We start from the raw sequence: 25,213 nt of genomic DNA, 5'->3' as shown, positions 1-25,213 counted from the left end.
GCCGTAGCATGTTAAAAGGGCTTTTCAGTTCTGACAGATTATTTAACATATATTATCCTTAATAGGCCGAATAATATCTAAAGATTATATGTAGGGACTAGTAGATACTAAGCATGGTAGTTTTTTGTCCATTATTTTACTTAGAACTTTGGTTGAAGAAAAGGAAGATATGAGTTTGGTAGTTTGAAGGATAGCTTTGTCTGTATGTTCGGCTGATGTTGTTGCATTTTGTCCATCCAGTTTTACTTTTTAAATATACAGTTTAGTGTCCAGATGTGGCAGTAACTCCTTCATGAAAGATAATAGCCACAGTTCTAAAAGCTCTTCCTGATAGAGATATTTGTCAAGATTTAATGTTTGGAATTTGAGTTTTCAATTTTGTACCATCCAGTCTACATTGTTGTAACATTACTACTATGATCTACTGATCTGCAGATTGGGCAGGTCATATTTTGGATAGCATTTTTTAACAGGTTTTCAAAATCTACAGTTCTGCGATCAGGTAACGTTAGGTATAAAATCTCTCAGAGTGGATGTTAGTACTGGATGTAAAAAAGCAGTCTTCAGTCTTTATTCCATTTGTAACTCACTCCAAAAATATCATCACTTTTAGCTTGCTCTTCTTCTAAGACTCCAAGCAACACCATAATGAGTTGTTGTGCGTCTTGTTGAGTGTGTGTCTTGTGGAGTGTTCAGCGTAAGCATCAAGGATCCAATGCATGAATCTATAAGATCACGGATGCTTGAAGCTGAGTGTAATACAGTTCTGTCACTTATAAAATGTTGAAGCAGATTATATAGTGCTGAACACCTTCTTTTGTCTGTCTTCTGTTCAATTTCATTTACTAAATGAGGTAAATGGAATAGTGCATTGAGAACGAAATTTGTATAGCAGTTGACACCTCAACTATTTTACAATTGAAAACCTGCAATTTCACAGTTATTTTCACGTTTTCTCTTCTGTCCTTTATCTATGTTGTCTTCACATTCTTTCATTTCCTCAACACCTGTAGATTGTTTAGTATTGGTTTTTCATAAACTGGATACTGCCCTAAATGAGAAGCATATATAGATCTTACCACATTATATTCTCTTAACAGGTAATGTCAGTGCTAACTTTACAATCATCAAAGTCAATCAAGAACAATGCAGACAAAGTTCTACTTCGTGATAATGCTACGGATGACATTCCTTCTTTAAATACAATAGTACCAATTTTAACCAAAGCTGAATCTACACTAAAGCCTGGAGATTTATGGATGGTTTTTGCATATGCTAAAGACAGTGGAAACTGTTGCCTTCGGATGTATAAGTCTTTTACAAGTAAAAACCGGGCGACACACCAGCCAATCTTCTTTACATCAGATATGTGATTAAACTGTATACCTAAGTAGTCCACCTCATCTCTATTTGGAAAATTAATAAATTCCACAACTCATTGCACCATTGACTAAGCCTTCTTCAACATTTCAGTTGCGACATAAAATAATTCAACAGTTTTTGCAGACACTGAAACACTTTTCTGTTCCTGCTGTTTTTGATACAGATTTCTCCAAAGTATCCAATTTTGCTTGAAGTTTGTCTATGAGAAGTATTATCACTCTTTGGTGTTCTATTTTATCTACAGCTGTAATTTCCAAAATTTCTTCTTTTTCCAGCTTCAGACATTTTTCATTAAACTTTGCACACTGAGCAAGTGTTGGTAAGAAACAAACTAAAGATTTGTTTTCTTTTATAAAATTGAACATTAGCTCTGCTGCAGTTATACAAGATGGAAATATATTCCTGATCTGACAACTTTCTAAAGCATGTTTTCCAGCTTTTGTGAGACAGCCTACTCTAATGTCTTTCAATATTTCTCCATATTGTATGTCTGAGGCTTGCCGCATATTTTGAACTTATTCTTCGTATTCATAATTTAAACAAATATTTACATTTCCAATACTTCCAAAAATTCCTTGTGTCATAATGCAGAAGTGTTTTGAAAATTGGTTGTCCTTTTACAGGTGTGAGTTGGAGTAGGTCTCCAAACACAATTACATGTTTCCCTCCAAATAGCACATTGTAGTTTGTCCTCAATACTTGCTGCATCCTTAAATGTATAAAAGCAAGCATTATGTTTGATACCATACAGACTTCATCAACAATAAGAAGAGCCATCTTTTTTAATACTCTTGATACCTCATGGCAATCATCTCTGGATAACTCCTGATATTCAAGTTTATTAGCCTGTTCAACAGGTAGCATAAGTAGACAATGTAATGTAACTCCTTTAGTGTTATGAGCAGCTAATCCTGTTGGAGCTGTTACAACACATAACAAATTTGAATCAGTATTCTTTTTGAAGAAAAGTAGTAAGAACTTTAATTAGAAAGCTTTTTTTTTCCAATACCAGCTTGCCCACTGATGTACAATAATATTGGTTTATATGAAGGACACTCACAAAGATTTTTGTAGTGAAGAAATCCATGTAAAATGGTACTTTTAACTGTGGTGTAACTATCTCTTCGTTCATTGTTCTGTTGTACTGCTAACTGTTCTAAATCCACAGTTTCCTCTCTTGTCTGCTGCGTGGCAATCTCCACTTCATTTATTGCTATAGCTGCTTCATTTTGGGTTACTGTTTTCCAAGAGGATCTTGACTTCCTAGTGTAGAGCTTTGTCTGGCTTGTGAACTGTCCTTAGCTTTTTTGGCAGAAATAGTTTCTTCTTGTGCAATCTCATCTTTTGACATCTTCCAATATGTAGGAAATGTTGAACACTGATTGGTATCTTTTAAAGAATTGAATGAATCTTCATAACAGTCATACTGACCAAGTAGTTCTGACTCATTTAGCCAGGGTTTAAACTGTTGTAAAAGGGCCAGGTGAAAAAACTAGGATTAGCTTTCCCTTGTTATGTCTTACCAAACAACCATCACATCCATTGACTGCCAATCGTCCTTCTTCAATGTTCTCAGTGACACTACTTCTATATGTGTAATGTTGAAGTATTTCATATAGACACACATTTTCAAGATGGACACTTCTAGGGTAGTATGTATCCAGCATGTTAGCCTTCAAAATATCTGTACTGTCAGGATCAACTTAAGCAAGATACAGTATTTCTGTAAAAGTCCTTAATACTCTATTACGACTAGTAGCAAGGCCTAAGCTTACCCACACAACCCCTCTTGATTTTGAGAACAAACTTACAGAGCTCAACCTGTCTGCACAATCATAAGATCCAATTTCCCTGTGTGGCAGCAGCATTTTTAAATTGAAACTATACTCTTTTCTGCTGAAATCTCTTCCCACATCTTTTTCATTTTGGTCGTCTCCGTTTTTGTTATTTAAGAAGTGACATCACAGCTACAGCAATAGAATTATCTGCAACAAATTGGATGTCTGTGTTTGCATGCCACATTCTTTAAAATGACAGCGTTGTAGTCGTTTATAACTTTTCATGCTTCTGCTCTTTTGAGGTTGTATGTACTCTTGGGTGATTTCCATGTCAAAATGTGTCTCACTGCAGATAAAAAGCTATTTACTCTTCCTTCTGCAATGACAGGTTGAGCGAATCCAAAACAACATCAAGTATAATATTGTGCTTTTGATCTGTATTTTCATTGGCACTACTTACCACCCTTATGAGTTTGAAATCCAAGAACTTGTTGTCTCAACTCTTTATCAGAATGTTCTTTTAGTATTGAACATGTGACATACTGTTCTCTGAAATACAACACAAACTTGTCAGTTTCTGTTCCAAGCTTTGGAGCAGCTTTTATCCACAAGAGCATGTGAATATGTGGAGCACCTCTAGCTTGGTACTCTTTACGCCAAAAGAAACCAGAGACTTCCCAAAGAGGTAGATTTGTTTTGTTGCAGATGAACGCCATCAATGCGTGAACCTGATGAGTAAAGCATCTACAAACTTTTGCAGGATCCAATGAACACAGTTCCCCTGGTGTTTTCAGATTGATATCTCTTACATTTGAGTTTGCCTCTCTTAAAAAATCAAGTTGATCATCCCATGAATACTCTGTACAACTCAGTGTTACAAACCAAGTAGGTGACCCTAGATTCCTTAACATGCATTTCAGGTCACCATGGTGACTTACCAATATTCATTTGTATCACTTTGACATGCCATCAAATTAATTAAGTTGTACTGAACGTGTTAATCTTTTCCATGCACTTTATCAATTAATTCCCTTGCTGTTAGATTCTGGACTTGAACTCCTGTTTTTAGAATGTGATTTACTGCATAGGATAATCCAGACATATCACCCTCAAAAAGTAGGTGAAATATGTAAGGAATACTCTGTCAAAGTCTAGGATCCCCCGAATACAGTCTGGTTGACCTGTACTAAGATGCAGGTATTTGTAGAGTACATTTCTAGGTACATTACCTCTTTCTCAATAGAAACATCCATCTTTACCTTAATAACACCGTCGAGGTTATCAATTGCATGCACTAGTCTGTTTTCTTGCAAATACCTTTCTTCATTAAAGAAGTGTACTTCGATTCCCCACTAAAAACTTTGAAAAAGCTAGTTCAGTTTATATGTGTTTTTACCTCTTCATACTCAACACTATCTTATCTATCGTTTTAATTCTGTTCAAAATTAAAATAAACAGTTTCCTCTTCAGAGCAAAAGCCTTTTCAACGATACCTTTGACATGTTACTTTTGTTTCAAAGCTTGGGTCCTTCTTTTGTATTTTTCAAATTTTTCCTTAGATTCTGATCTACCGTCCATGTTATCAATTGCATGAACTAGTCTGTTCTCTTGCAAGTACCTTTCTTCCTTAAAGAAAGGCTCACTGCTAGAAGTGTACTTCCATTCCCCACTAAAAACTTTGCAAAATCTAGTTCAGTTTATAAGGTTTTTTTTACTTTTCCTCTTCATACTCAACACTGTTTTATTTAGTGTTTTAATTCTGTTCAAAATTAAAATAAACTTTAACTATTTTAATTTCTTGTTGAATATTTCTCATAGTTAAATACAATATAAACAATTGCAGTATTATAGTTGCTAAAGTATATATATATATATATATATACACATTGTACGAATTATAATACTGCACTTTAACTGCAGGTTCAAGGCTATATTATATGATATCTATATACCTATATGTGTGTATATATATATATATATATATATATATATATATATATATATATATGTATATATATATTTAGACATAATATAGCCTTAAACCTGCTGTTGCAGGCTTTACCAGGCAAAAAAGGAGGACCACTGTAATGTTAAAGGCCCAATCTGAAGAGGAGGGCCTTTAACAAGGGAGTGCGACTTTAATTGTTGCTGTAGGCCAGTTACGAAGGGCTATAAGGCTATTAGAACATTGTAGTACTAGAGGGTAGAATACTTCACAGCATACCCACAACATATCACAGGATACAGAACATTAGTAGTTAAAAGGTGACTTCCAAACTTGACAGTTCCGTTTTATAAACTCATTTCAGTGGTCAGTGGCAGACCATAAATAGGGCCTGAACTGCTACACCTCACTCTTCAAAAAATAATATTTATCTGAAGACATGAAAAAGTTCTGTCAGATCTTGGCTATACATCTAAGTGAATGTAGCACTCTATACAACATACTTTACAACATTTGCTAGTATTAGGCTGCCAGTTTTAGAACCTGTATGACTCTGTAAATCTGTCAGTGTATTCACCAGTGATTCTATTTGTTTGTCAATAGCTCCCACACACCATCTCTATTCTAGCAACATAAATATGCGTTACATAATAAGTGCTGTACTCTAAGTAGTGCTTGCACTGGAGGATCTCAAAAGTTATAATTAACTTTCTAAAATTGAGGCCTAAGTTTCCAAACCACTTTAGGAGATTGGAGCATACTTCATTACATGACCAAACCATATCACAAAGGTGAGTCATTTGCACTAAAACGTGAGTTTAAGGTTTCTCAAATCTGCTTTATAGGCCAATTTAAGTATCAGTCATAGAGCACAGACACTGTGAACAAGTAGACTTCACCCCTCAAAAAAAATTTTTTTTTACTGGATACATGAAAATATTATGACACTAGTTGCCTACATATGTTAGTGAATGGAATTGTCTAGATTTAATACCACCACAAGTTGCTCTAACAAACTTATTGCTTTGTGAGTTCCTGTTTTAGAATCTGTATGACTCTGGTATTCTGTATATAAGTGAGTAAACATATATCTCAATGCCTATGTTAAAGAATATGGGAACATTTTACTACATCTACCATTTCCGTTGTTATTGGTGCAGATATACTTTGTTCCTCAGTAACTGAGACACAACACAAGTGTCTGTAGTTTTCTATCACAGCCTACATTACACCATCCTTGCTTTAGAAACATCAATATGAATTCCTTGATTAATATTATACTTTATCAACTATGTAACTTCAAGGCATTCAACTGCATCACTGCGTTTCTAAAACTGAAAACTGCCCAAGTCCTTTTCTAAATAAGCTCAGTATGTTAGGCTTCTATTGCGTGGTTGCGGTTTAACTGCGAACATCGTGATAGTTTCATGAAAAAAACCATTTGTTTGCTAGTGTTATCACTTGAAGAGTATATTTACCATCATCACCAATCTCTTAGTAGGAAAAACAATTCTTAACATAAAATATTCAGTACAAAGCATTTCAGTTTTTTCAAGTACACAACTGTTTTTCTAAGATCCTTCCCTCAATACAGTGTTAGCACAGAGTACATAGCAACCCACAACATCCACAAGGTCACAAGTTCACTGCACATTCTAGAAGGGACATACTTTTTTACACCAAGAGCTGTAACTGGTGTGGTTTACTGTATAGATTTCACAGCATATCAAACTCCGCAGTACACATTTACATTTTACCACAGCTAATGAAACATCTACTTACCTTTCAAGATACAATCTAAGTTCAGTGACATGCATATTTATAGTTCCCAATCAAAAGTATGTTTTTTAAACTAAAAGCACAGCTCCATTTTAACTGCATCCCATTTTGAAAACTGCCTCACTCATCTCTAGCCTTCTCCTCACTGTTACTGCTGCTTCACTTCACAATGGTTAGAGTGTGGATTGTTGGTCACAGCTATTTGTTTTGGGTGAGGGAGGCTGCTAGAAAGAGTGAAATTGACAGGGACCTGGTTGTGCCTAATGTGGACATTACGTAGATTGGCCAGAGAGGTTTAAAGTGGAATCAACTGCTGCCTTTAGCTGAAAGCAGTACAGATTTTTGTAATGAAGGATACCTTTGCACAATTAATGAGACTTTACCCTCATACTGTCTTTTTTTTCTCCAACATATGTCAAGGGCAGAAATGGAACTGGTCAAATCAATTCTGTCCTCAAACAGCAAGGAAGCATGTTAATAAAGCTATTTCTGCATTCCTGAGGAACCATAGCATGGGCTGTATTTATAACAACAATCTGCGCTTTCAGATGAGTAGTTTATATAAAAGTGACAGTGTGCATTTTACATATGAAGGCAAATGAGTTTTTTCTTTCCAAACTAAAACTCTGCATCCGCACTTACATGTAACTAAAAAATTGTTACAATAAACTCAAAGGCTCTTGACTGGGCCACTCCATTGCCCAAAACTCTTGTTAATTTTCCTAATCAATGCCTTTTTTTTCATAATATTCGCAAAGATGACACAATATTAGCGACTAAGCCGTGAAAACAGAAAACAAAAGAAGGCTTTCAAGGCACACCAGCCCATTCACAAAATATAGGTGTATATTTAAAAAAAAATTGAGAATCAGACATCCATTTTAATATTCTAAGATAGTCAACAGAGAGATATCTGAATTTCTCACACTACATATACGTAAGTTTAAATAACTCTTTTTATATTATATAAAGTGACTCTGGCTCTGAGTTTGTACGTAAATGAGTACATCTCTGACTGAGTGCATGAGGGTTTGACTGGGTGTGTGAGAGAGTACGTCAGAGTCTGAGTGGCTCTATGAGTAAGTGCCTAAGGACCTCTGTGTGTCTATGAGTATGTGCATGGCACTGAGTGAGATTCCAAATTAATGCATGAAAGTCTGATTAGGTCCGTGAGTGAGTGTGTAATGGTGTAGGTGGGTCTGTGAATGAGTGCATGAGAGTCTGACTGGGTGTGTCAGTTACTGCATGACAGTCTCACTGCATCTGTGAATGAGTGCATACCATTTTCTGTGAATCTGTGATTGAGCGCATACCACTCTGATTAGGTCTGTGAATGAGTGCATAATGATCTAGATGTATCTGTCAGTGAGTGCATGAGGGTCTAAGTGGCTGTGTGAGTGAGCGTGTGACAGTCTAAACAGGTCTCTGCCTGAGTACACAATGGTGTCGTGACTGTGAGAGAGTGCAAGTCATTCTGATTGGGTCTATGAGTTAGTGTGTAATGAGGTAGGTGTGTCTGTGAGTGAGTGCATGAGGGTCTCACTTGCTGTGTGAGTGAGTGTTTGACAGTCTCAGTAGATCTGTGACTAGGTGCATTGGAATTTCAGTCTGTTTGTGTGCATGACACTCTGAGTGGCTTTCTAAGGGACCGCTTAAAACTCTGGATCTCTTAGTAAGTGCATGATGGTCTGAATGTGTGTGTGAGTATGTGCATAAGGATCGGACTGAGTGTGTGAGTGAATATGTCAGAAACTGACCGCATCGGTGAGTGAGTGCATATGGGTGGCAGTGAGTCTGTGAGTGAATTGCATGAGAGTCTGAGTGGCTGTGTGAGTGAGTGCATGTGAGCCTAAGTTCATATGTGAGTGAGTCTGTCAATCAGTCCATGAGATTGGATCTATGAGTAACTGCATGAGAATCTGGGTCTGTCTTTGACTATGTGCGTACGCTCTGAGTGGGTTTCTGAGTGAGTGCATGAGCTGCTGAATGGGTGTGTGAGTGAGTGCGTGAAAGTCTAAGTGCGTCTCTGAGTGAGTACATAAGGGTATCAGTGAGTGTCTGAGTTACTGCATGACTGTCTGATAGAGTCTGTGAGTGAGTTCATGAGGGTCTGACTCACTCTGTGAATCACTGACTCAGGGTCTCAGTGTGTCTCTGACTGTGTGGACCAGTATTTGAGTACATCTGTGAGACCAAGCGTGAGTGTCTCATTACTGCTAACATTGAACAAAATTATCTATTTCATATTTTCCCAATGTTTTTTTTTGCATCTGGGTCTCAGTGTCTCTGACTGTGTGGATCAGTATCTAAGTACATCTCTGAGGGCAAGCATGAGTGTCTTGCTACTGCTATAACTGAACAAAATAATCAATTTGACACTTTCCCAATGTTTGTTTGCTGTCACCGTTATTCGCTAATTCGTTGCAACATTAAATGGGGGGCCAAACTGAGCATTACGACGTGTTCGCGAATATCGCATGGCATCCAAAAAAATTATTTCTTACATATTAGCTTTACCTACAAAAACTTCTTCATAATGGCCCAGGGGTCAGACTAACTCCACTCTCACCCATTATCTGTTTTTTAATATCATGTGTCAGCCTCGGGGACCGTCTCCCGGTATATAAAATGGCGGGTGCAGCTTTCTGGCCAGGTTGCAGCCAGCCAATCACATAATTCCCTTTGTTTTGCGTATTCGTGAATACTTCACGATCTCTGCGAAATAGTTGTAGCAGCCAGAGAGATATACAAATTTGGTTTTCTTTAAATATCTCAATAACAACTGAACAGATTCACAACAAATAAGAGAAAGCGTAATCCACCTATCTTTCTGCCAAATTTGGTGTAATTTCATCAGTGGTTCAGCCTTTAGTTTTGTCTAAAGTTCCTATTGGAATTAACATGGGAAACGCAACATTTTTGCACCCCCTTTTTCTTGGCCCCTACTTGATGGCAAACCTTGAAACTTTCCATCTTCAACAAGAATCACCGCAACACTTTATTTTGCAGAGTTTCATGAAGATTCGTCAAACAGTGCCAAAGATATAGGCAAGTCAAAAAATGGTCCAAGAGAACATAGAGCTCTTAATCGGAGTTAGGGCCATTGGGGGTTCTTGTATTCTTGTATTTAACTCAATGATCATCCTGGAATCACAGTTTCTCTATTTGTGTACCCTATTGCCACATATGGAGTCCATGGTGACATGATCTATTGCCAAGATTTTGAGGTATTTCCTGGGGGTGAGTGTTTGACAATGTTCAGCATTCCGTCCATCACTTGTTGTTTTTGCTTTGTCGCCCTAAGTGGGAAGGGTATGCCCAGACGTGGGTCCCGTGCTTCCCATGCCACTGGATTCAAGCTAGCCTGGCTGATGAGGGGTGCAACCCCGAAACCGGTCCCAGGATGCTTGTTTCCGGTCCAGTGAGGACTTGGCTTGGCAGTTCGGGCTGGACTGTTCCCATGAGGAACAGGGTCAAGACTGATTTGCATATGGCTGGGTCCAAACTGGGGTGGCATGGTGAGCAAAAGAATGATGGATTAAACCCAGATCTGTGACTGGGGGTGAGTGTTTGACAATGTTCAGCATTCCGTCCATCACTTGTTGTTTTTGCTTTGTCGCCCTAAGTGGGAAGGGTATGCCCAGACGTGGGTCCCGTGCTTCCCATGCCACTGGATTCAAGCTAGCCTGGCTGATGAAGGGTGAAACCCTGAAACCGGTCCCAGGATGCTTTTTTCCGGTCCAGGGATGACCTGGCTTGGCAGTTCGGGCTGGACTGTTCCCATGAGGGAACAGGGTCAAGACTGATTTTTATATGGCTAGGTCCAAACTGGGGTGGCATGGTGAGCAAAAGAACGATGGATTAAACCCAGATCTGTGACTGGGGGTGAGTGTTTGCATTGTTCAGCACTCCGTCCATCATCCTTTTGTGTTGTTAAAGTTGCCCTAAATGGGAAGGGTATGCCCAGACGTGGGTCCCTTGCTCACCATGCCACTGGAATCAAGCTAGCCTGGCTGATGAAGGGTGAAACCCTGAAACCGGTCCCAGGATGCTTTTTTCCGGTCCAGGGAGGACCTAGCTTGGCAGTTCGGGCTGGACTGTTCCCATGAGGGAACAGGGTCAAGACTGATTTGCATATGGCTGGGTCCAAACTGGGGTGGCATGGTGAACAAAAGAACGATGGATTAAACCCAGATCTGTGACTGGGGTGAGTGTTTGCATTGTTCAGCACTCCGTCCATCATCCTTTTGTGTTGTTAAAGATACACAGATATCAACATTGAGGAACAAATGGGGAGGGGGCTGTGAGGTCCCCCTCTCTGAGCCATTAACGGCTCTGGGGATGCCATCCCCTGGAGCCGGGTCACAGACTATGTCCCAGGGAGACCACACATGAGACATAGCTAGTTCCCTGCCCCCAGTGGCATGGGCAGGGAAACTTGTGGTTGCTCTCACTTGGTGGGATCATTTTGAAATCTGTTCCCAAGTGGAAGCAAACATCATGTCCCCTTCCGGGAGGCAGAAGTTTCAAAAATGCTCCGGTGGGCTGCGAATAGAAATTAGTGTGGGCAATCTAAATATTGTTCCGGCCAACATGGGGCAGCATTAGCAGTTGCTCCTTGCAGGCAAGAGCAATGCTAACTCCCGCTGCATGAGGGGAGCTGGCTGGGGCTGTTGGCACCTTGGGGCTCCACCCACCACTCCCCAACACGACTATTGTGGAGGGCTTGTGTAGGAATTCACCTTTACCAGTGCCGGACCCCAGGGCCAAAATCAGCCAAAGAAGGGGGGCTGTATGCCCCTCCCTCTAAAAATAAAGGATGGCCCCAGGGAATGGGATCTTTGGGCCGCAGTTGGGTTGGAGAGGGGAAGAGGCTTGGGGAGGGGGCCGCCTGACACCCCTCCCCTTTATATTTAGTAATGGCCCTGGTAGATTGGGGCTTTCAGGCCTAACAAGGCTCAGAGAGGCGGTCTGCATGGCCCCTCATCGTTGGTTAAATCAAGGCCCTGGGTACTGGATCCCCCGGGCTTAATGAGGCTCAGGGAGGAGGGCCACATAGCTTTCCAGTCCACAGTGATATTGGCAGGGAAACAGCTCAAAATATTGCTCTGCCCAGAGGGAGCAGCATTATTAGCTGCTCCCTCCAGGTGGGAGCACTGCTGGCTCCTGCTGCATGCCAGGAGCACAATAGAGCCACGTGGGACTTGGAGCTGCTTCACTTGCCACCAACAAGTAAATAGTGTGTACCCTGGGTGGGAACCAGGGCTCATACCTTTTAGAAATATAGGCACTGAAGGATGGGGTCCCTGGGGTTTATAATGGCATGGGGAGGTAGGTCGCATGTCCCCATCCCCTTTATTCAATTGAGTGGCCTGGAAGATCGGCTCCCCAGGGCCTAATAAGGGTCAAGGAGGGTGGTCACTCAGCCACCCCCATTTCGTAAAAAATGTGCTGGGAACTGGAGTCCCCAGGTCCTAATAAGGCTCGGGATGGGGGGGCACACTGCACCCTCTCCTCCTTCAGTGACAAACAATAACTCTGGAGGATGGTGTCCCCAGGATCCAATAAGGCTTGAGGAGCCTCTCATTTAAAAAAGGCCTAAGGGGATGGGTCTCCAGGGCCTTAGAAGACTCAGGAGGGGGGCAATGCAGCCTCCTCTCTTGTTTTAAAAATAAAGGCTGTAGTGAATCAGGACCCAAGGACCTAATAAGGCTCAGGAAGGGGGGCACTTGGCCTCCCTTCCCTTTGAAAAACATAATGGCTCAGGGTCCTCAGGGCCTAATGGACCTAATTTGGCTTAAGGAGGGGGTCCACATGGCCCCCCTTCCCTTTAAAACATATAAGGCCCTGTGGCCAACCCTGTTGGGAGGGTTTGACTTACATATGGTAATAAAATATTATTTTACGTTTAAAAAACCCCTGAAAAAACGAGGGTTAAAGTAATGTAAAGTTATGTGAACTTGTCAGTGACAACATTAACATTTTGAGCTAAAAACACAGAAATCAACCAGTTATATTTAGCAGAGCTTACTATAACTTGCGCCCTGCCATGCACTGCTTATGATCTCACATTTTACATCTTTCATGACATCATTTATGATATCACTGATGAGATCTCAAATGACAAAGGAAAACCAGGGAAACAACTCTCCTAATAAGCCCAGGGTCTCTTCAATGTGAATCTCATGGCCTCTCCCCACACTCAACAGTGATAACAGATTACATATTTCACCCTGCACATCTGCTGTATATTTGTATATTTAATGATGTGCCAATATTGTCTACTTTTTGTAACAAAAAAGGAACTAATGTGTCATATTCTCTGTCAGCTTTATTTTAATCTTTTTGAGCTAGAAACAATTGTATGAAGGCTGTAACGTAACCTTTTTAGGGTTTAGTGTGTTAAAACCATAATAATGTGATAAACTCTGTAGCCACATATTTGTACAGCGTTGATTGGTCTTTACCTTTGTCCATTACTTTATCAACAATTTATTAATGAAATATAAACAAAACAAACATTCTAATCCCAATAAGCACCCTTGGTCAGTGCCACTTTAAGGTAACAGCCGGTTCAAGCTATCTACCCCAAAACACACAAGCAATATAAATAATGCATAGTCAGTAATATGTGTAAGATGAATACTGTGGTCCATTACATTTATGAGAACCCCTAGATACAATATATGACTATACTACACAGATAGCTAGCGCTCTCTCTCTCTCTCTCTCTCTCTCTCTCTCTCTCTCTCTCTCTCTCTCTCTCTCTCTCTCTCTCTCTCTCTCTCTCTCTCTCTCTCTCTCTCTCTCTCTCTCTCTCTCTCTCTCTCTCTCTCTCTCTCTCTCTCTCTCTCTCTCTCTCTCCCTCTCCCTCTCTCCCTTCTTCCTTTTGAGGTAGTTTCTCAATTTTCTAACTTTCCCGATGAGGAAATTGTCATTTTAAAATGAAATCATTATTTTAAATAGCAAATCTTATGGCTCAGAAGCAAATTCTATTGAAATTGCATTTCTGACTGGGTTAAACCTTACGTTTTATTTGACATACCTGTAACACATTTAGTAGACTATCAGCAATTTTAGCTCATTTTTCACATCTGAAGTGTAACGATGCTCTATCGTGATGCAGGACAAATGGACTATCATATCCTGGATACGCCATCTCTAAAGCAGCTATAAACAGTATGCATGTACTGATGTGCTGCAAGCCAATTTGATCCTGTTAGTGATTGTGCAATCAAATTAATTATACCGAAGCAATTTTCGATTTTCAATTTCTTTGATTTCATTGATGAATTTAAGGTATATATTCTTATTTTCGGGTTATCTATCATTTCATTCTATAAGCATTTCTGGTTTCACTTTTCTTCCTTGAAAGTGACAAGATAATCAGATTTCTTAATTAACAATCGTTTTAGTGATCCCTCAACCCTTTCATCCTCCTCAGCTTCCAGTTGTTCTGCAGCATGAACTTGAAAGCAATATGGTATGCCACTTTATTAAGTTTGATAACTTAAACAACGATGTTACTTTCTACATCATAAAATGGCGATGAGACTCACATTACAACATTAATGAGCTAGAACTTTTCAAATCCGATATTTCGCTCTTTGGCGCATCAAGGAAGCTCTTCAGCAAATCCACCAGAGTGAAACACAAGTCTGTACCTAGTTTTAACAAATAGTAAAGAAAATCGGGTCTCACCTATTTTGAATTTATTTAAATGAATTAAGTTGCCATGTAAGATGTAGCACCATAATTACAAAATGTAATAAATTACTGAACTGGGCAATATGGTTCTACTCAGTGGAATCCTCAACTGCACCCACAATCTTTACCACTACAATATATATATATATCTATAGATATATATATATATATCAACTGGCAATATTCCACTGTAGGAAAGAAGCCTCTGCCACACGAAGTCTACTTCCAGATTGTTTTTATTTTGGCAAACAGAAAAAATACTCTATGCGTTTCGGAAGTCCAAGCTTTGAAGTATTCTTCGTGTGGCAGAGGCTTCTTTCCTACAGTGGAATAATGCCAGTTGAAGTTTAAGGGTTCCGCGACCCTCGTCTCTGCTGCCTGTTTTCGGGCGCGGATTCATGGTGCTTTTGTCGTTTGACTTCGGATATATATATATATATATATATATATATATATATATATATATATATATATATATATATATATATATATATATATTTGAATTCTGAGGTAGTGCCAGACTCCAAGCAAAGTCAGGATCAATCACGATGTTGGGAAATGCATCCTAAATTGTAAGGGTATGATTTACAAAAGTAAAAAAGTAAAATTCTCCAAGGGAAATGACTCTCACAGATAGCTAAGTATGCTAAGGACAGTGGTGTTTAAAGTTTTTATGATTGCACCTCCACATTCATGTGAAAAATAGAATCAACCCCCCCCCCCCAGAATAACAAACATATATTCTCACAATAATTCTAAAAATCAGCAGATCAGAACGTGTTTAACATTTCAAAGATTGCACAAATATTGAATTATTCCTTTTAAAAATACAATCACATAAAGATGGCAAACATACTATTGGCAGCACAGTCTTCATTAAAGTGTAGAAGTTTCCACAATGTGAGGGACGTCAACGGTTGTTTGTATCTTACCCATTCTACTTTGAAAAATTCAGGACATGAGTGACAAAACTGTTACTGAGAACCCGTTAAAGAGTGGCACTCATCCACTGTTCTCTTTCACTAAAACGAAAGCACTGTTTTCACTTTGCCTTCCTCCCCCTATGGCACAGTAAATGATTCTCTGAGCCAGAGCCAGGCCCCTCCTTCACACCCCAAGATCAGTTCAGCCTGCTGCTCTGCCCACAGTTTGAAGACCTCTGGATTAAGATTATCCCTCTGTTTTGAAAGGGAAAAAATATTGTGCATTTTGTGGAGAACTGTATGTTGTGATATAACAAATGAAAGTGAGTGTATAGTAAGCATTTAAAATACATTTAATTCATGACTTTAGCTTGTCTCATCAGACATGCACGTATGGAAGTCAACAGATTTTCTGACCTCCATTGAGCAAAACTTAACTGGTTCGATGCTGAGGACCGAACAGTTCCGTTCTCAGCCATGGTGGTCGTGTGCTAAAGACGGAACAGTTCCATCCTTGGTAAATTACCACCAAATCCCTCTGCTGTTTAAAGCGGAGGGATTCCCTCTTTTGTTTTTTTTGTTGCCTGGGGAGCTGGGAAAGAGCTTCCCCAACCACCTGAAGCATTTTTGTTTTCAATGCAATGACGCTCATGAGCATGGCGCGCCGACGTCATTACATATAAAGTTAATGTGAAACAAGTCAGTTGGCTCATTTCACTGCTTTGGTGCTCATGGGATTATCTCAGCCCATGAACATCAAAGCACATGGGAGATGTATTGTTAGAAAGGGGAGAATCTCCCCTTTCCAGTTGTAAATTTCCAAAGTGGAACCATGCTTGGGGATCACTCAAGATTCAGCAGGAATCCACTCCACTAGACTACCAGGGATATGGGGCCAGATGTAGGTAGGTTTCCTTTTGCGAGTTGCAAATTGCGAGTCCCAGAGACCCGCAATTTGCAACTCACAAAAGGAAATGCAGAAAGGTGTCTCAGACACCTTCTGCGACTTGCTATGGGGTCGCAAAGACCCACCTCATAAATATTTATGAGGTGGGTCGCAGTTTGCAACCCCATAGCGAGTCTAGGCACTCACGGGGATGGTGGCCTGCTGGAGACAGCAGACCACCATGTCCGTGACTGCCTTAAAGGAAAACGAGCTGCAAATAGAAAAAATACCGAAACCTTTTTGTTTCTGTTTTTTTCAGAGTAGGCAGTGGTCCATAGGACCACTGCCTGCTCTGAAAAAATATTTTTGTGAGCATTCACAAAGGGGAAGGGGTCCCATGGGGACCCCTTCAGATTTGCGAATGAGTTACCATCCACTTCTAGTGGATGGTAAATGTGAGTTGATTTGCGACCGCTTTCGCGGTCACAAATCAACTCTACATCGCGGTGCGAGTCGCAAATAGGAAGGGAACACCCCTTCCTATTTGCGAGTGGGAATCACATTTTGCGAGTTGGTACCGACTCGCAAGATGTGATTCTGCATAACGTGAGGCCTTTTACGCCTCGCAAACGGCGTTTTTTGCCGTTTGCGAGGCGCAAAAGGCTACCTACATCTGGCCCTTATTTTTGGAGTAGGGAGCGGCCCCTGAGGCAAGGGTCGCTCCCAATATTTGGACAGGAATTTTGGCTATTTTCTGCATGGGAGGGACAGATTGGCCCTATTTTTAGGCTGATTTGACCCACTGGGGGCAGATTACCACTAGACACCTGTGATTTCAAAAAATATAAGTCGGGGAGTGACCCTGAAGGCAAGGACTGCTCCCCATTATGGGGTGATTATCTTGGCCATTTTGTGGCCATTTTGGGCATACTGGACTTATTTTTAGGGCAATCTGCCGCCAGGGGGGCAGAAATCCACTGGACACTGGGGACGTAAAAAATATATGTTGCAGAGCAGCCCCTTATGAAAGGATTTCTCCCCATTAGTTAGGATGTTTTGACAGACATTTTCTGCTCCCCTGGTGACAGATCAGTCATATTTTAAGGCCGATCAGCCTCAGTGAGGTGGGGAGAAAATCACTAGGCACCAGTGGTTGTTGTTTTATTTGTAGGGGTGGAGCTGCCCAACATGGGCATGGCCATGTCCCAGCCCCAAAAATAGGGACACAGTCTTTCTGCCCCCCCATGGGACAGATGGGGGCAATTACCCCATATGCCCCCCTAGGGGGCAGAAAGCCCACTAGATACCCAGGTTTACTTTTTTTTCATTTGTATTGGTGGGAGCTGCCCAGCATGGGCATGGCCATGCTCCCAACCCCCAAAAATTGAAACAGTCTTTCTGCTCCCCGGTGGGCAGATGGGGGCAATTACCCCATTTTCCCCTGGGGCTGAAAGCCACTGGACACCAGGGATTTATTTTCTTTTTCATTTGTATAGTTGGGGGCTGCCCAGCATGAGCGTGGCCATGCTCCATTCCCCCTCCCCCATGGGAGAACACCCTCTCTGTCCCCCCCCAGGGGGGCAAATGGGGGCATTCATTACCATATGCCCCTTGGGGGCAGAAAGCCCACCAGAGACCAGGGCTTACTTTTTTATTATTTGTATGGGTATGGGCATGGTAACACCCCCCCTCCTCATTTGCCACCCTAGGGGCAGAAAGCCCACTAAAAACCTGGGATGATTTTTTTTTTTTAAGGTTGTGGGATGCCCAGCATGCTATGGCCATGCACCCACCATTTCAAAAATGGGGAAACAGTCTCTCTCTGCTCCCCTGTGGACTAAAGCTTTTGATCCCAATACAAAGAGGGTATTTGATTCTTTTGGGTGTTGTTTTTACAAATGGGCCAGGAGAGTTTGGTTAAATCCCAGTATAATCCTACTTACAATGATGAACACCTGCACTTTTTGGGCTTGAGTAGGCTGTCACCTGGAAAAACCTACCAGACCCAGACAATTCTGAAAAGTGGACAGCTGGTGGAGTCCATGGTTAAACGTTGACTAAAAACACACATTTATCCTTACACTTTTAGGATAGAAACTTTTGGAATCCACAGGAATCCACAAATGTCCTACCACCCAACATGGCCCCACTTTCACTGATAAAAATGCTGCTCCTCTTCTGACGTTGGGCGTAGTGCCAGCGGCAGGAAGGTATCTATGTCATTAGGAGCCACATGTACCAAAGTTTTTAGCAGTCGCAAATGGCTATTGGGCCATTTGCAACCACTAAATAACCTTTTGACATGTACCAACCTTATTTTGCAATTCGGTAACCAATTACTGAATCACAAAATTGGGTTTGCGGGTGTGCATTAAGAAGGCGCATGTTAAGGGCATTCTTTCCTAGTAGCGCGTCGCAGGGACATGTATGAATGTTTTGCAACCCGAATGCTGTCATAAAACATTCATCTTTTGCCAACTCAATGAAGGAGGTGGTAACCCATTTACAAATGGGAATGGGTCTGCAAGGGACCCCTTCCCCTTTGTGAAGGACCACTTCCTACTCTTTACAAATGAAATGACCACTTTTAATTGTGATTTTAAAAAAAAAATAGCTTTATTTGAAAGGCAATCAAAAACATGGTGGCCTGCCGCCCATTCTTGTGAGTGCAGGCCATTCCCAATGGGTCACAAATCGTGACCTGTCTAATGAATATTCATAAGGCAGGTCCATTGCTACCCATTAGGGAATTGCGAACAGTGTCTGAGACATTGTTGCACATCACATTTTGTGAGTTCCTAATTGTGAGTTTTTGTGAGTTCCTAATTGCGAGTTGCAAAAAGTTGCAATTAGGAACTCACAAATTGTAGTGACCATACATGTGGCCCATGCAAGGGCTACCTTTGCCCTTGGATTGATAAGTTCCTGTTACTGACACTAGGTCCAACTTCACAAGTGAGGTACTGTTTTTATCAGAAGATTTAGGAGAATGCTGGGTGGAAGGAAGTCAGTGGCTCAGTGCCGATTCCAGAACTTTCCATCACAGAAATGTGAGGAAAATGTGTTTTTTAGTCAAAATTTAAGGTTTGCAGAGGGAATCTGGGTAACACAACCTGGTAAGAGCCATACAAGTCACACCATCCTAGATACCCTTAAGTATCTAGTTTTCAAACATGTGCAGGTTTGCTACGTTTTCCTATATGCTAGTGCCCAAAAAACAGAGCTACCTGCTTTGCAATAAACGGGTCAGTTTTGCGTGGAAAAATTTGATGTATCTATGTTGTGTTTTGGACTGTTTCCCATTGCGGACACTAGGCCTACCAACACAAGTGAGGTACCATTTTTATTGGGAGACAAGGTAACAGAGAATAGCAGAAAAAGTGTCATCACCAACTGCATTTCGCTTCATATGCACCTTCCAGATATAAGACAATTTGTAAGAAAGAAGATATTTTGAGAAAAAACACTCTAATTCACATGCTAGTATGGGTAACCACAAATTCAGAGGTTTGCAAATAACTTCTGCTTCTAGATTCCATATCTTGTGCCCATTTTGGATATACATAGTATTCCTTGATACCTATTTTTCGCTAATTATATTTAACCATATGAATTGCTCTATACCTGGTACACAATGAAAAATCATTACAAGTTGCAGCTCAGTTACTGCCTCTGGGTACCGTTTTGGCATGGAAAAGCTATGTGGACAAAAAGTTATGGAGGCCGAAGAGCAAACTGCCCCAAATAGTCAAAAAGGATTAGAACTCGGTGGGGAGGGGGGGAGAGGGGGAGGTGTAGGGGCAAAAGGGTTAAGTTGTTATGTTTTGTTATGTTATGCAGAATTGTGGAGCACCCTATCACGCAGGAAGGTATCCTGCACTGAACATGCGTGAGGCTATCCAAACCTAGAGCCTAATCGGTCTCCTCGAAAAGTCAGGTCTTCATCTTCTTGTGGAGTGCAAGAAGTGAGGTATTACATTAGGTTTTATTTAAACAGGGCATTATTGCTTATTTGATTACCTTTTCACAGATTACACTCATTTATTGAGGCTGTAGTTCACTAAAACAAACATATGATCTGCATAGTAGGAGAGTATATTTTAAGAAGTTCATATAAATGGTATTAGTGTGGACAGATGATGAGGGGTTATTTCACTTACATGTAATGCATTCTGCTATAACATGAGTCTGTACAAGACGTCTAAAGTATAGAATTCAGTATGGTTTAAAAAGATCCTTTACAGGAATGGTGTTCGTTTGTCCAGGAGATTAGCTTAACTGTGACTTGGCTTCGATTCAGGAGCTCTCAAAACATAATATGACCAGATATTAAACAGCATGTATGTATGAAATATGTTGTAACATGATAAAAGCATGCAAATGTCTGCAATTTTCACTTCAAATATTATTTCAAAGCTCCGTATTACCTTTATGCATCCTTACATTTCAGACAAACTAACCACGTATCAAGGAAACAAACAAGCCTCTTATATAAACATAACATGTTTCATAATCTTCATTTATGATTTGGCAGATGGCCAAGCACATTCAGAGATCCCAGTCTGCCAGAAAGGCATCTCGATTGTCTTCAGTGCATCCACTGGAGCATCGAGGGCACAGAAGGAAGAGGGGAATGTCGAGAGGGCATCACATTTGTATAGCTGTGTTTAGCATTCTTTTTTCCTAAAACATAGTTTTACGAGCAGCCCAACATGCCTCACGGGGAGCCGTACAGGTTCGAGCTGAGCTCACCTGACCTGATTTTATCTTGGTGGGGCCTCCCTTGGGGCGCCTGGTGCTGTTGGGTGAGTGGCCTTTCGGTCATACCTTGTGGGCTTGTCATAGGGGGGCAATTTCATGTAGCTTAGATGTTACGACCTCACACCCTCACATGGAAGGTTTATGGTTCCAATTTAAGAGTGGTAGCGGTCATTTCCCGTTTTCTCGGAGTGGCAGTTTGGGCATGTTGCCAATATTGGCTAGAGCTTTGTTTGGGAGCAGGGAGAAGTTTCTTTTAAATGTTTTTAAAATAATTTTTGTGTGATTTCACCACTAGGTATCCGACAGGAAAGTGTTCTCAAATTTGTGCCTTTGTTGGACACAGGGTTTTTTGGGTTGATCACCTGCAGCTAGGATAGTGATGCATTCTGGGTAATTCTGATGTGCTCAGTGGACTGAATGGTGTGTTCTGACCTCAGTGGTGTATGTGCCCCTTAGAGTAGTTGGTGGCTTTTTGTTGCCTGCATCATGGCAGCGAATTTGAAGAGCAGTGCGAAGCGCTCACGCATGGAGACACTCTTTGAAACGCTGATGCGTAGGATGGATGCTATCAATCAGGCCATAGCATCCTTGAGGTCTCAGCCCTCTGTTCCTGAGGTGGTACTGAGTGGTCAGTCAGACAAGCCCTGGGGGGCGGGAGCACCTCCTAAGGAGACATTCCCTATGGTCAAAAAGAGGTGGCGTGGGCAAAAAAGGGGCAAGGGGGCTGTGCCGGGACAAGCGGAGAAAAAGCAGCCCATCCATGTGCAGGGGATGGATCGCATTGTGACGCCAGAGGGTCTAGCCCCACCCCAGGCTCCTCCATTACAGACGGTCGTTCAATCTTTGCCTGTGTTGACTGCAGCTCAGCCTGCTAGTGTTAGTACTAGCCAGGTCACCATTCAAGTCACAACCAAGAGCGTGACAGGGATGGTAGTGGTTGGTGGTGAGTCTACTGCTACTGCCGGGGTTTCCCACAGTGGGGTGTTGGGCAGCAGAACCTTTCGGGTCACTTGGCTTCGATGTATCCATGGCTTTTGGAGGTGAGTATGCTGCCCGCCTCCCTAGTTGGGGGCCTCTTAGTGCGTACTAGTGAAGGGGACATTATGTGAAGGGCTCAACATCTAGTTTTACAAATGGGCACCATGAAAGGTAGCCAGGGGTCCCATGGGAGTGGGCCTCAGACACAGCATTGCGAAGAGATGCTAAAGGCCAACCCATCATTGACTTGTCCGGAGGAGGGTCAGGTGGCCCCTGTGCCAGTGGTACCTGCCCAGCAGGTTGCCCCTGCACCAATGGTATCTACCCAGCAATCGGGGAATGCACCAGTACCAGCAAGCACCAGTGTAATGTCTTCTTTGACCCAGGCAGCGACAAACTCAGGTACTGGTCATTCCTCCTCCCTTATGGACCTGTGTGATATCTGCTTTGAGTGTGAACAATTGGGGTTCCATGTGCTGATTGAGGTGAAGAAGAAGATTTGGAAGGGGGCTTACATTGATATTTGTGAGCTACTTGTCGACAAATCCAACAGGGATGATGTAAAGCGGAAAGTTGAGGATTCACTGTCCAACTGGGTGAAGGCTTTCTCTACTTATCAGACCATTTTAGCTGAATGCTTTAGCGATTTGGGAGCCAATTGGTCATTTGCCAGAACAGGATTGTAGGGGCAATGATGAGTATACAGGTACAGCACGGACAGATTAGGAAGTTTAGAAGGATCAAGGCCAATATGGGATCAGATCCATATAATTACTTGGCTGTGGTACATTAGAGAGAGGCCAGCCCTTTCGGGTAGCATCAGGAACTGCCTTGTGCACTGCCAGAGGGAGTATGGCCAAGAGAGAGGCCTGCTGGCCCTCTTGATGAAGTTTCCATGCAGGGTTTTGTATGTTCTGTACTAAGAGTGATCCCCAAGGAAGAGCCCGGTGAGTTTGATCAATGCACAACCTGTCTGCACCACTGGGGCAATCTGTGAACGAAGCTATTGATGGGGCACTGTCTTCTGTCAGGTATGTGTCTTTGGATCTAGCAATTCACATGCTGAGGGAGCTGGTGCCTGGAGCTCTGATGGCAAAGTCAAACATTGAATCCGCCTTTTGGCTGCTACTGACTTCCTCACGACTTCCATCTCTTGGGTTTCCAGTGGCAAGAGAAGTACTATTTTGGTAGGTGTATGCCAATGGACTGCTCTGTGTCTTGTTACTATTTCAAGAAATTTAGTACATTCTTGGAGTGTGTCTTTAGGCGGAAATCACAACATAAATGGGTACTCCACTACTTGGATGATTTCCTCATTCTTGGTCCCCTTGGGTCTAATCAGTGTGCCAGTGCATTGGGAGTCTTTCAGAGTCTCATGGGTGAGTTTGGAGTCCCACTTGTGCATGGCAAAACAATGGGGCCCTACATCACAATTGAATTCTTAGGGATCGAATTGGACTCTGCGGCAAGGGTGTCCAAAGTGACAAAGTCATTACTTTCTCTCAAGCCTTACAGGCATGCTTGAGGCCATAGAAAGCCACGCTACACCTGTTGCAGTGTTTGGTGGCCCAGCTCAACTTCGCTCTGCGAATCGTCCCCATGGAGTGCCCCTCCTCTTGGTCTACTTCTCAGACAATATGAGGGTTGAAGGTCAAACATCACCACACCAGGCTCTCCAGGGAAATAAAACATGAAATGTGGATTTGGGAGTCCTTACGACGTGACTTTGATAGGAGGTCGTGTGGCCAAGTCGGCCTAAATCAAACAAAGAGCTAGGCCTCTTTACAGATGCTGCAGGCAGTGAGGGTTTTGGGGCTATATGTGGTACTGCTTGGTACACACAATGGTGGTTCTCGAAATAGGTCCAAGAGGGCCTGGTAACCAATTTCGGCTTTCTGGAACTATTTCCGATTCTGGTGGCATTGTCAATCTGGCCTGAGCGATTCCACAACCAGTCTGTGGTCTGATATTTATCAGTGGTGGAATGTAATAATCAGCAAGTGGCCAGGTGAAAAATGATCCGGAGATTACTCAAGGAGATTGTGTTGCTATGTCTGAGGTTGAATGTGATCTTCAGAGCGAGGCATGAGCCTGATGTTTTGAATAATGCTGCTGATGTCCTCTCCCGTTTTAAGATGCAGCTTTTCAGGTACCATCTCCGGGGAACAGAGGAGTTTCCAACAGCCTTGCTGGAATATCTATGGCAGATTTGTGTCAAAGAATAACAGACCTCATGGCAGCCAGTTTAGCAACCAAGACAAAGAAGGATTATAAGGGACCGTTTGCAGACTATATTAATTTTCTTGGTGGGGTAGGATTGTCTCTTTGTTTTGATGCATTGTCACTCTTGGTGTTTTGGAAGTTTTGAGTGAGGAAGGGAAGTTTGTGCATGTGCTAGGCGCCACACTGCTGCCATTTCCTTCTTTGCACAACTACTGGCGGTGCCTGATGGATCAAAATCCTTCCTGGTAAGAAGGGCTATCAAAGGCTGGTAGCGGCTCCAGGCAACCAAACCTGAGTATAGGCATCCCATTGATGCAAGAAAGTTGGGATCCATCCTGGGAGCGTTGAGGTATATCTGTACCTCTTCCTGGGAGGTCACCTCATTTAGGACAGCCTTTACCCTGGTCTTTTAATGGGGCCCTCAGAATGGGTAAATTGGTGGCAGGAAACAAGAGAGACATCACAGGGGGCTGCTCATTGGCTGGAATGATCAGGGTCTTTGGTAGTCAACATCTCTTGTTCTAAGAAAGACTGAGGGGATCAATGCTTCCTCTAGGGTGTCTGCCACCGGAAATCATCATTTTGCATCTTAGGGGTGATGACTTGGTTCCACTGGGTCGCCAGCAGCTGTTTGAGGTGTTGGCCTCAAAGTTCAGTTGGCTAGCCAAGAAGTTTCCACAGGCTGTGCTTGCTTGGTCAAACATGATCCCCCGTCTGCAGTGGAGGGGCGGTCTGTCAGTTAAGGCTTTCAATGACTCGGTGAGGAGAATTAATAACAAGTTGGACAAGCTGTTTCAACCTCCAAAGTTAGCTGGCTTTTCACATGGCTGCATTCATGGGGAGGGTTTCT

General features: G+C 42.0%; 1 pseudogene; it reads right to left on the bottom strand.

Moving 5' to 3' along the window:
• Nucleotides 1–17,594: 17,594 nt before the first annotated feature.
• LOC138266773 (small nucleolar RNA SNORA17) lies at nucleotides 17,595–17,693 on the bottom strand (annotated as a pseudogene).
• Between the last annotated feature and the right edge of the window lie 7,520 nt (nucleotides 17,694–25,213).

Source organism: Pleurodeles waltl, chromosome 11, assembly GCF_031143425.1.
Source record: "Pleurodeles waltl isolate 20211129_DDA chromosome 11, aPleWal1.hap1.20221129, whole genome shotgun sequence".
Taxonomy (NCBI): Eukaryota; Metazoa; Chordata; class Amphibia; order Caudata; family Salamandridae; genus Pleurodeles; species Pleurodeles waltl.
This window is presented reverse-complemented; position numbering and strand designations above follow the sequence as displayed.